This window comes from Ziziphus jujuba, chromosome 4 (assembly GCF_031755915.1).
Source record: "Ziziphus jujuba cultivar Dongzao chromosome 4, ASM3175591v1".
In the NCBI taxonomy this organism is placed as follows: Eukaryota; Viridiplantae; Streptophyta; class Magnoliopsida; order Rosales; family Rhamnaceae; genus Ziziphus; species Ziziphus jujuba.
In genome coordinates, this window is record NC_083382.1 from 4,293,372 (window position 1) to 4,307,619 (window position 14,248).

Below are 14,248 nucleotides of genomic sequence, written 5' to 3' on the forward strand. Positions count from 1 at the left end.
GAACATCAAACGATAACTAAAATTTACGAATTATATACCGAATCGAAGCTCGAGTGATGCTAATCACAGATCCGGTCTTAATTTCCGATGATCGTACCCGACGGGGTCGGAATTTTATCGGGAAGCTTTTCGGGTTTCGGCTCCGCAATTCTCCCAAACCGTCGCGAATTGGTGGAAACGGAAGTCGGATTTGGGTTCAGGAGGTCGAACACTGCGGACTGGAGCTGGCCGGAATTTTCGGGTTCTCGCCGGAACAGTATTTTCCGGCGGGCCGCCACGTCACCGGCAACCGTCACCGGAACAGTATTTTCCGACGGTGGCCGTTTGCTGTGAAATTTTGCAGATTTGTAGATCGTGAGGAGAGCAATCCAACGGGACCGACGGTGAGCAAAACGGAGGTCGGACGGCGGAGAAATCACCGTTTGAAGATTTTCGACCCCTCGCCGGAAAACGCTCCGATCCCGGCGCGTCGGTGGTCCGATGGCCGTGATTTTTGGTGGGTAGGCCGGACTTGAGGAGAGGATCAAGGCTGTCAGGTGCGTGTGGCCGGAAAATGGCCGGAACAGTGCCGATTCGCGGTGGCCGGCGGTGGAGGGGAAAAATCGCCGCCAAACTTCGGACGTCCGATCTGGGCGCGTCCGGCGGCCGTTCGCCGTGAAATTTGGAGGTTTTGCCGGAAATGAGGTGGGCAATCTGGCTGGCCGGCGCGTGTACAGTAACTAGGCCGGAAAAACGTGAAAATGACCGGCGGCCGACGGGTCCTCTCTCTCTCTTTCTCTCTCCTCTCTCTCTTTCTCTCTCTTCCCCGAGAGTTTTTCAAAATTAAAACCCTGCGTGACACTGTTCATGCCACGTGGACCACTCAGAAGCTGACACGTGGCATTTCACTGTTCACGACCCAAAAACATTAAAATAATACGGTATCCGGTAAACTTCAAACGTCCATAACTTTTTAACCACAAGTCCGATTTAAGCGTGCCGCTAGTCTATGAACTCGTATCGACGAGTACTTTACAACCATACAAGAGTCAACTCACAATTACATCACAAGAAAAAGTCAACTCCCGGCACCTTTTAGACAGTTTACACTTCAACTTGTTTTGCCCATAACTTTCAAACCGTAGCTCCGTTTTCGACGTGCTACTAGTCTACGAACTCAGGGCGTCATGCACTTCGCCACGGTACCCTAGTCAACTCAAAATTCTCACCGAGTCAAAAAGTCAACTTTTGACCCCCTTCGGTCAACGGTCAACGGTCAACCTCGGTCAACGTGCACGGATTCCGGTGCGATTTGGGACGGGGTGTTACAGTTGTAGACAACATCTTTAAGTTCTGCCAACGTACAATTCCTTTTGATACGTATAATCTTCGTTCTTTGACGTTGGTATCTCCAAGTACCTTCAGAACATACACTCCATGTTCCATCATAGAATAGTAGAATTGAAATTTGTGACATTAAGCACAAAGGGTTTACCAATTCAAAACATAATAAGTATCTCTTTGTCACAAGCTTGTGGTAATTCATGAGGTCGTATGACTAAAAATAATTACAATTGTAGAATCTTTGCTAGAAGGTTTAACTATAATTCTGAAGCAAAAATAATGAAAAAATACAAATGCATTTTCAGTAAATGAGTACAGAAAATAAGCCAAACAATTATGTTTAAATGTTGCCTATTAACGCCTAGTAGAATAGCTACTCTTGATAGACATAGTGGATCAAGTAGATTAAGATGTCAAGTTTGTAGCACATGTGCTAAATCATAACATAATGTTAGCTTGAATGGATGCAATGTTGACAATGTGGTGTTCTGTGGATTATTTTGTTCAACATCATAAACATAGTTACATTTAGCATGTCATTCGTATACAATAACATTATCAAAGTGGACAAATTCGATTGTCCAATCGATTTGCTTTTAGAAAATGGAAAAATTAAATATTCCGATGGAACCGCCGTTAAATTTTCCAACAAGCAAGTGTTTTGTAATTACCGATAGACCGTATGTAACAAACAAAGGTTGTAATTTTCAAATGGAAATTTTCAAACCATTTATGGATTGTTTGACATAAAATAGCACCAATATATAACTTGCACTTATATATCATGCAAAGTGTGACAAACAATGAATCCAATATAAGGGAAAAACGTATACATATCTGTACATATATATATATATACACATACCAAAAAAATCTTTAACTCTAATCCGCACAAATGTACAATTTAATTACACCCTTTTGAAGTATATGGGCTCCACAATGAAGACTTTCAGTCTTGTTATTATCATAAAAGGTTGGGGGTATGCAGGGAGAGTGAACTGAACTAAAGGTGGTATTGTGTTTTCTGCAATGGTTGGTCAGTGCAAAGAAAGGCTGAAAGGTACGTAACCAACAAAAGAGAAAGAGAGAAGGAGACACACTGGATTCATTGAATGTGGTAGCAGGGAGAGTAAGAGAGAGGGATAGTAGTTAATGAGGGTAGATGAGAAATGGGAGATGGTAAAAAAATTTGTTTAAATATTTTCCACTTTATTCGACAATTAATGAGAAATGAGGGTAGATGAGAAATGGAAGACTGTTACATTTATTCTACACTTTCATATCCATTTATTTAAATATTTTCCACAAATGCACAATTAATTCCCTCCTGACAACTCTCGTTTGGACATACTGCCATGGAGCCGCATTTTAAAAGTGATTGGAAGAAGCTTGCAAGCTGGGAATAGTCTACAATCTAAAACTAACTACATTTCAATGCATACCATTCAAACAAGTTCAAATGGTCAGAAACTAGAGAGCCAATATTTGAGAACTCAATTACCATCCATTTAAATTCTCATTCTTCGTATTTATTGCTTTTCCACATCTCAAATAATATGGAGAATTTAATAATGAAATTGGGTCCTTACACATCATCTTGACACGAGAATCATGTACAAAAACTAAAAACTAAATCTGAATTAGCAAAAGAAATTTGTACAAGTGTTTTATGAATAAAAACTAGAAAATATTACAGCTCCTACAAAAGGCTCTGTTGGTATCAATCCTGAATTGACCAATGTTCCCCCTCAATGTCAAAATCTCGAACACCAACTGGCACCACAATTGGTATAATGCCAAACTTTAGTAACAGTATTAAAAGCATACGGGGCACTTCCATTAAAACGGAGACCGATTTGATACCTGGATGAAATCAAACGAAATATCTGCAGTTAGTTACAATATTTAGCATACAAGTTTCGAAGAAAATAATTAAATACCTAGAGTATCTATGAGATCCCACATCGGTTGGAAAGGGGAATGAAGTATGCCTTATGAGAGGATGTGGATACCTTTCCCTTGAGAGGCCTTTTAAAAGCATGCGAGCTGGGCCCAAAGCGGACAATATCTCATGCGGGTGGACTGGGCTGTTACAGTATCCATAAAGAAGTATAAAGGTTCAAATCTAACAATTGAGGCAATAGCTCATACCCAGTAATATCCCTTGCTCTATATGAAATGTATAGAACCAAAATCCAATTTCATAGACTGATTTGCTAAAGGATGCCCAAATCTCCAAAACAGCAAAAAAAAACACCAATTTCAATCAATACATTGAGTAGATGGCCAACTTTCAATAAATACTAATCTAGACTGCCAGAAAAAATATAAATATAAAAAAAAACACTCAAGTGATTTTTAATTTTTTTCAAGGAAAAAATAAGTATAAGAGGGTAGAAAAAAAAATTTTGAAAGGGAGAAGGTATATTTCATTAACATATATACATATCAACACAAGGGGGGGTATTTTTCATTAAAGCTTTCAAAATAGGGGCATTTACCCAAATTCGTTTCAAAAAATAATATCTAATTTCATACATATTCAGGAACTAAAAGAGTTAGAAAAATATGCTAAAAGGATGTCCGCATATACATTATAAGAATTTCCTAAAGGCAAGACAAATAACATAAGATATAATTAAAGTAACACAGGAAACATTTCAATGTCAAGTAACACCTTCAAATTTATAAACATGTCAAATTCAAATAACAGTGAAAAAATTCCATCAATGGCATGGAAAATGCTATAAATGTTGGAAGCTATATACAAATGAGCATAATGAAGGAAAAAATACTCACAAATAAAATACACACTTACCATGAAATAAAGGAATGGAAACAGAGATGCTATTGGCAGCACTGCAAACAAATTGAGAAAGATAGTCAGTCAAAAACAACTACTATGTTGAAAAAATCATATAGATCATACATCATACAAGTGGTCCCGGACATGTGTGATTCAAGCAAGAAATGAAGAAGAGATCATTTCTTAAACAAATTCTATAAAAACATGGTATAAATAAGACTGATCCAAGTAAAAAGTATCGAATGATGAAAAATATCAGTGTGATGCACAATTAAATTCTGTTTGAAAAGGAAAACAAAAGGCAATAATAAATGTCTAATCTATTTACAGATAAAATAAAATAACTTGAAAACAAAATTAAGAAGGATGAAGAAGAAGAAGAAGAAGAAACAAGGCTATAAGTCGGACTTCAAAAAGGTTAACAAAACTGAATTAAAGTTAAAGATGTTTGTTGGATCTTCATTCAATCCTACTTCAAAGCATGTCTATCAAAAACAGAGTGTCAAGAAGAAGGAAGAATATGAAAATGTTTTCCATCAAATTCTTTTGCTACTTCCTTGTCAACCTCTGCCAACCTTCCAAAATGCAGCATCAAATTCATCCACCAGTAATCTAACAAGTACAAAACATGTAGGAGAGAACAAAATACACATCACAGATGCAACAAATCAAACAAAACATCAACATGATCAACATTCAACAATGCTTTGGAATGCCAATAACCAAAAATTAATAAAAATAAATAAATAACAAACAGTAGAAGAATAAGAAAAAGCATACCATTACACAACACAACAATCCAAATAAAAAGAAGGCCTCGAATTGGTAAACCATATTGTATCTCTTTATACTGTTCCACCTTACAACGTGGGCAATTCTCATAGTAAACCACGTTCTTCAGCAGCCTCTCTCTCCTCTCTTCTGCCAACTTTTTTTTTTTTAACTTACTTCTTGGGTTTTCAATACTCTCACAGATTTCTCATTTATATTGAGAGATTGAGATGAATGAAACTCTATTATTGCCTCACCATTAAATGGATTTGAGTAAAGCACCGATTAAGCATAGCCAATGAAGCATGGTAGACAAACACAGAGACACCTTGCTCGTCCTGTATTAAGTCCCAACTTATCTGGTGAAACTATAACAAATAACGTGTGGTTCTAACTCCTAACAATGTATATAAACTTATTTGTCTTTTTTTTTTCCTCCCATCTTTGTCTATTCCAGAAAGTCATATCTAGTAAAAAAAAAAAAATATATATATATATATATATATATATATACCAATAATAATAATACATATTAAACACATTTTTCATTTCCTCTTTAACTATCATCATTCAATGCGCCTGCCAATCATAATTTATACAGAACCGGTGGCAGATAAGCAATGGCACCAGACAACTAAGTACAGCAAAGACATACATTAAATAAGTATCACATGCAACTACGTAAAGCAATAAATTAAATAAGTATCACATGCAAAACCGTGACTAATGAACAGTCGAAGTTTTACCCTTGTTTTGCAAGAGCTCATTTGTTCTATCTATGGAGAAACCACAAACATTACATAAATTTAATAGCATCTAGCTACCATTTTTAGAGCTGTCAAGGAAGAAGATTCATATAAATCTAAAAGACCCAAGTATCCATGCAAAACAACGTACACCTAAATGCAGATAAAAAAATTGCCACTACAGTATGCATCATATTTGCAATACCAAATGCAAATTATCAAACACGCAGGAACCTTAAGGGAAACAGATTTTGCATCATAATTAGATGCATAACCATAAGCAACTAACCATCATTACTTAATCAATTTTTCATACCAACCATAAATTTCCAATAAATCTAAATTTCATAAAATATTTTAGAGCCTTTAGCATATATGTTGAAACATTCCTTACATAATTGCCAATGAAGAGTTCACGTTAATATTTAATTTCATTTCTGCCTTGTCATTTTCCAAATAGACCTTTCAACAAAATACCAAACAAATCTTGGGTTCATATTCAACACATATTCCGCTCATTAGCCTAAAGCTACTTAAAAAAATGATTAGATAACCTCCTGCACCTTGATGTCAATGGAATAGGGTAAGCCGTAAGTCTCAATAGCTCCAAAATTGTCCATGACCTTCCAAATAGAGGTTTGAAACATCCATGTTTCAGACTAACTATTCAAAGGGCAATCTTTGGGGAACCGTATTACAAACCCCCAACTTTAACCAGTTCAGCAATCAAGCTCAATAGGAAAAAACGAACTCTTGTCCTAACAAAGTTAAAATTACTTTTACATATATATATATATATATATATATAATGAACAACAGACAACAAACAACAAAAACCAAATGCAACCCCTAAATCATCATAGGAGACGCTTTTGATCAGTGAGAAATAAGAGATATGAGAATCTAAACCTTTTGGCCTTTGTCTTCTCTCCTGAGATAGAAGAAGAACTCTGTGTAAAGTGAACAGTAGACCCAATTCCAAAAACTCCAATGGTTTCATTCACATAAGGCGATTTACAATCAGGATTTTCTGTTTCCTTTGATATAAAAATAGAGGGAAAACCTCGCAAGACTCTGACTGACAGGCAAACCAATCCAAAGCTTTCGCATTGGAAGGCACAACAACCTTTAGAAATCCTCACAGAATCACATATGAAATGAAAACCAAACAAAATGACATAGTATCAAAACAGCAAAGTCTTACAAAATTTTCCAGTACCTGAAACTGAAAGAACCCATTAGAGGTAGAAGGAGGATTCAGCTTCAACTTCCCCACATCATCTTTGATACTCTCTAATCCCTTCTCAAGCGTCAATGCCGGGGGTAGAGTACGTGTAATGCAAGTCTCCACCACAAAATCCCCGTCCTCCATTCCCGAATCCTTGCCGATTTCCATTATCGGTTCGTCAAATCGTACACCGAACACTACCTAAAATAAAAATTACAAAAGCATAAGAAAAAAAATTACAGAAATAGTAAAAAAAAAAAAAAACACATAACCCTAATTTCGATTCCAACTTATCCCAAAAGCAACCAGAAAAAAAAAACAAAAACAAAAAAAAAACAAAAAAAAAAAACAAAAAAGAAAAACACCCCACAAATGTTTTAAAAAAAACCCTAGAAACTACTCAAATCGAAAAGTCAAAAGAAAAAAGAAGCAAACAGACCAAGTATTTTATCAGAGAGGCCAAGTGAAACAGCAAGCTTGGGCATCTGCTTCCGCCATGCAGTACCACCCTTGAGCTACGTATATAAATCCATGTCCTTCTTCACAATACCCTAATTTCGAATTTCAAACCATCAATTTCTTTGTATGGAATTTTGGTGACTGGAGAGACGAAATGGGGTTGTTTGGTATAAGGGCAACTAAGTGAAGAAAGCTTGATGAATGAGAAGAGATGAGCTTGATGAATGAAAAGAGATGAGCCAGCTTTAAGGAAGGGTGATGAACGAGAAGAGAACAGTCGGATCAAGAAAAGAAAGAAATAACATAAAATACAAAAAAGTAAAAATATTTAATTGGATATAAAGGTATTTTGAAATTATTAAAAATTAAAAGGGTAGAAAAAAAAATACCAAATAAAGGAGTAAAAATCGTAAAGCTCATCCCTACGGGGGCATTGGCCAAATTCCCCTTTCAAATTCTTTTAGATACATCCCCACTTTTTCAAAATTTTATATATTTTTTTATAGTTTCAATTTTCTTTCCCAGATACTCCTTCCGTCATGGTGACAAAAATACTTTTAATTAAAAAAAATGAAAAATAAGAAATAATTATTCCATCTCTAGAAATTATTTTATTAATAACTTTATTTGTCAAAAAATTAAAACAAATTACAAAATGCCACCTTTCGATAAATATATATATATGTATATATATAAAATATTTGAATTTGATATTATAATATTTGAATATGTTAATTCAAAGGAAAATTTTTAAAAAACCATTGAATATTTTGCTTCGACATTTTATATTGAAAGTGTTTTTGTTATTTAAAAAATTATGCTTGTTTGACCACCAAATTTTAAAGTTTAATCAAAGAAAGGGGAGGATGTGAAAAAAAAAAAAAAAAAAAAGCGCTGAAACAGAAGGAGAGTTTCTGTAAATCAAATTGGACCGAAATTTGTGAAGGGATAGTTCGGATGACAGATTCCATTATTAATTTTTCTTGGATATTTCATTTCTATAAGAAATAATACACATACGTGTGTATAAATATGTAGTAAATCTTTTATCAAAATATTTGTTTTTTTAATACATTGATAATTAAATAAATTGATAATTAATATTTAAATTTTAATATGAAATTTTAAATAGAATATGATAACATTTAGAATTAGCCACTTCCAATTTATCGATTTAATAAAGGAAGAGATTTCTTCCTAAAAAATTCTTGTATATATAAATTTTATATACTTAATCATTAAGTTATTCAAGTCTTTGTCTTTTTAGGGACAGCTCATATAAAAACAATCATCTAAGTTTTAAGGAAAGAGAACATCATACCGACAGTTTTTCGAGAACATCATACCGACAGTTTTTATTTATTATTTATTATTATCCGTATTATTATTTGGTACAAAGAAACATTTTTTTTGCTGCAAAATAAGCGATCTTTATCTCAAGATATTTCAATCTGATAACAAATTAAATTGCAAAATGGCCCCTTAAATTAAACAAATTTAAAATTTGGACTTGCAAAAGGTGGAATCAATCTTTTTTTAAAAAAATGGAGTCCACAATGTGAAAAGTTTGTTTTTTTGGTAAAGCACGATGTTGAAAACTGAGCGTGTGGAATCATTTTCTATGAAAAACGTAGACCCCATTATGGAACATGGTGACAGCTTTTTTTGTGATTAAAATTTTGAGTATTGATCACGCTCACCTTATTATATAAAAGGAAGATTATAAAAAGCTTAAAGTGCAAGCCATATTTTTCAACTTCCATAATGCACCTTGCCATTTTGTTTTCTTGTTTCGTTTTATAGATTAATTGTTTCTTGTCCTACAAAATTGAGAAGAATATGAAGAATATCTAATAAGATAATCCAAAATCGAGAAAAATCTAGAAAGTTTAAGTGGAACCTCGTGGAAAGCCTGGGTTAGGCATCTGTCTCACTCTTTTTTTTCTAGGCAAGCATCTTTTCACGTCACTTTTTCTCTTTTCTTTTTCTTTTATATTAAATACTTTGTGATCAAATTTCAACATGATCTTCAATTTTCTATAAGGTCCTTGAAAATTTTGATATTAATTAATGAGTTAAAATACTTTATAACATACGCAGTTTTAAATTCTTCGATGATAAGCAACACACATCATCCACCGTCAATATTTATAAAATATAATACAAAATTAATACGGCAGAATGTGCATGTTCATGAAAATTGATGGATTGTATGTTGCCTATGCCGTATGCAGAGGGAACATATTCCCAAAAAAATTAATAAAAAAAGAACTTGTAACAAAAAACATAATCCAATATAGCAAAATTCTAAACCAAAAGCCTATATTGTAAAATAACCGTAGTTGATGGATCAAAATGCAAAATATACATCTAGCGGTGAGGTGTAAACGTGAGTCATTGTGTGTATAAGTAGAGGTAAAGGCCTCTGTGTCACATATAGACTTGAAGTCGTTGTTGAAAGAAAGACGTGAAGAAGACGAAGATATGAGAAGAGGGAAAGGGAGATTGGAGCTACTGGAAATTGTAGGAATGGGCTGTTTGGGATGAAAATGAATAAGAAAAGAGCAAGAAGAATTCTTATTGCATATATTCTTCCCAAGGCCGCCCATTCCGATGATTTCCGGCGGTTCCTCCCTTTCCCTTCCATCTCTACCTACAAAATCTTTTAGTCATCTCCTTCCCAAGCAGCTGGCATATATGTAGATGTTACCTATATTATATTATATATATATATATATATATATATAGATATATACAATGTTTTATTTTCCACATAAACATTCTTTCTTTGTTTCTCTACTCGGTATTCTTGTAAAAGCTCTAAATCGTCATACACTCTGTTAGAAATAGAGTTCTTATTTTGTGCTAAGCATTTATAACAATTTTAAGAGTATTGCAAAATTTAATTTTAAATTATTAATTGACAAGTCATTTTTAATATTTGATAGGTTAATATATACTTGTATTTCATATTAAAAATATGTTCATGCAACAAATTATTAATCACATATATATAGTTTTAATTAACTATAAATATTATGTAAAATATCTATTAACTTAGTATTTAGTAATTATTAAGGATTGATATTTGTCTGATTAGAATTTTAGTTTTAAAAGATAATATTTTTAATAATATTTGATATGCCAAGATAATTTTGAAAATAATACAGTATATCTTATGTTGAAAACATGTATTGATATTTGTCTGATTAGAATTTTAGTTTTAGGATTGATATTTGTCTTATTAGAATTTTAATTTTAAAAGATAATATATTTAACATTTGATATGCCAAGATAATCTTGAAAATAATACAATATCTTATGTTGAAAACATGTATTCAATAGATTCATACTCTATGCATATCATTATTCTAGCAATATATATGCATAATATTATTGCTCTATATATATATATATATATATATATATAATTTTGCTATGATATATATGGTAGGGATCGACACTCAATATATTTATCTGTAATTTGAGGTAAATTTATATAGAGCTATTTTGTTAGGAACTACTAGTGTAGAACAAAATCCGGTGTAGAACAAAATCCGATATCGATTAAACATACGATTGTAAAGGATATATATAAAAAGTTTGAGGTACTCATTCTATTATATTAACCTTTTAGCTTAGAACTTAAAATCTTACTCGGTACGCCTTCTGGTAATATGTTAAATTTCATAGACACAAATTTCCATTTGTCTACGTCTGCTTCATAGGCATAGTTTTTATATATTTATCTTTCTTTTCTTATTATCTCTTTCATAGACTTGGTTTTCATTTCTTTATCTTTTTTGCTTTTTTTCTTATTATCTGTTTTACAGACTTTGTTTACATTTTTTTTTTTTTTCCCTATCATCTCTTTCATAGACTTAGTTTGCATTTATTTATCTTTTTTCCTATAATCTCTTTCTAGGAATTTTTCTTCCTTCCTAGCCCGGCTTAAGGCATAGGCCACTAGGATCCCATTTGATTAGGGGCCCCAAAACATATTTTTCCTATAAATTATATATATACATATATCTATATATATATATATATACACACATATATATTTATTAATAAAAGATAAATTAATATATACATATATATTTATTAAATAAAATATAATTATTAATTTTATTATTTTTATCTTTGATATTGGTTCACTTTGTAATGTATGATTTCTGTTTAAGATATTGCGAAATGAATGTAGAACCAAAATTTTATTAAAAAAATGTCATTAGAAAGAAACAATTTGTCGAGAATAAAATTAATTAGGTGAGATTTATAGCTGAATAATTTTTTAAATTAATTATTTCAATTATATAATTGATTGTGTTATTTTTTCACTTCAAAATAAATTTGAACAGTTTACGATATATGAAGATAATTTTGATATTTTATATAATATAACAAAATTAAAATTGTTTAATGATGATTTTCTAAAAGAAAAATGTTTAAATTTTGAAAAAACTTTAAAATATTGATAGTTTATATTTATTTTCATAATGAAAAGTTTTAAAAGAAATAATGAATCTAAAATTAAAAATGGTACTTTAGATACTAAATCATATAAAAAAAATTAAATTATTTTCTTAAATATTATTTTTATTTGTCTTCAACAACTCAAAAAAAATTAAATAATTTAATAATTTTATCAATTAAAAAATATTTATTATTGAATCTTCAATATAAAATTTATTATTAATTTTACATTTCAAAATACATTTCTAAAAATTAATATTTAAAAAAAATTAGGACCCAACTATTTTTTTCTGCCTAGAGCCTAAAAAATGGTTGAGACGGTCCTGTCCCTTCCCCAAACCTGTCACTACAGAAAAATTAAAAACTCTGAAAAAGTTCCTAGTCAAAATTGAAAACCATCGCTTAATATACACCATGCATGTTGTGAAAAGCGGTCATGTTATAATTTGGTGTGGCTTCTTTTTTTATTATTATCTCTTTTATTGACTTGGATATTATTTATTTATCTTTTCTTTCTTATTATCTCTTTCATAGACTTAGTTTACATTTATTTATCTTTCTTCCTATTATCTCTTTTTAGGAATGTTTTTTTTTTTTCTTTCTCCCTTCCTATACCTCTGTCACTATAGAAAAATTTAAAAGTGTGAAAAAGTTCCTTGTCGAAAATGAAAACCATCGCTAATTAAATATACACCATGCATGTTTGGACACATGGTCATGTTATAATTTGGAGTTGTGGCTTAAGAAAAATATTTATCACTACTGTCACTTTTAGCCAACAAATGTTGCAAGTTTGTGGCTGTAAACCTATTGTTTTTGTTATTTATTTATTTATTTATTTATTTATCGGAAGTTGTACGAACCTTTTGTGATGGGGCCATTGACAATTTAACCACAAACACAATTTCATTACTAAATCCCATTTGCACGACCGAAGTTATAATTTTAAGTGACAAAAAAGTTGTTCACACCAATAGTCTGTTCGTGGTGCTTTTGCTATTAATTGTATATATGCTTGTAGCCTTGTGCTACCAGCATTTCAGTGTAATTTTACTAAGAATAAATTTGGAATTATAGGAAGTTGGGGCACCATTTTAGAAATAAATTTAAAATTGTTTTATGTACAAAAGTGAAAATATATATATGATATATACAATTTCAATTATATATGAAATTGTTATATTATAATTTTGTTTAAAAAAATTATTTTGTTATATTGTTATTAACCATTCTGATTAATAAAATTTAAATTTTGATAAAAAAAAAAATTAAGATGTTGCATGAGTAGAGGATCCTGCATATATAAGGACGACAGTACACTTTTTGGGTGCAATACACAGTAGCAAACGGTTCACTGTTGCTCATACAAAAAAGTTCCAAAATAGGACATTATATTCCAAATCAATCAATTTTGACTACAGTATGACATAAATAGTCTAATACAGTTCTATATGCACCATAAATCGCCAATAGAAGGATATGGTGACAAACTGACAATAATATGTCTATTAACGTTTAATCATTGAAAGAGACATGGTATACGCGTCATAAACTTATTGGAAACCGGCATGAATTGGGATACACAAGAACAAAACCTATTTTCTTAAGAAAAATTTTGACTTATACTGTTAAATGAATTCTATACAGTATCATTATAAATTTATATTTTTATTCTATTTAATATTACTACAAATTATATTTATTAATTATACATTTAGAAATATAAGATTGAATATTTTAAATATATTTAAAAGTATGTGATTAACTACTTTAAATATATTTAGAAGTGTGGGATTTAAAATTTTTAGATATAAATATTTTAGATGTGTTTAAAAGTTTACAATTGAATATTTCAAATGCATTTAAAATATGTCATTGTACATTTTTAAAGATGAATATATCAAATATGTTCATAAATATGTGACTAAATATCTCAAATATATTTAAACGTATACTATCGAAATGCTTTGGAAACATTTATAATTTTGAAATCAAACATTCCAACAAATAAATCTTTTCATTGTCTAAAAATTAATAGATCAAAAAAAATTGTGAAATTTTCATGACTATTAATTTTATCCAAAAGCATTATAAAAAACTTTTATGAAATGGTGTTTGATTAATAAATGAATTATGGATAAAAACAACTTATTTTTTTGATTTAGTTAAGATTGTATGAATTATAAATATTTTACATATTAAAATTTTTATATAAAGCTATTTTATATATTTTTTAATATTTAAACGATAATATGTAAAGAGTTAAATTATATTAATGTATTTTAAAATTATGAAAATAACTATTCAAAAGTCAAATATTTGAATTTCAATTTTTTCTGCCCCAAATATATAGAATAAAATAATAATAAAAATGAGATATGTTGAGAAGACAAAAGATTTCTATCCAACAAAATGTAAAACTGTAAAATATATTTTTAA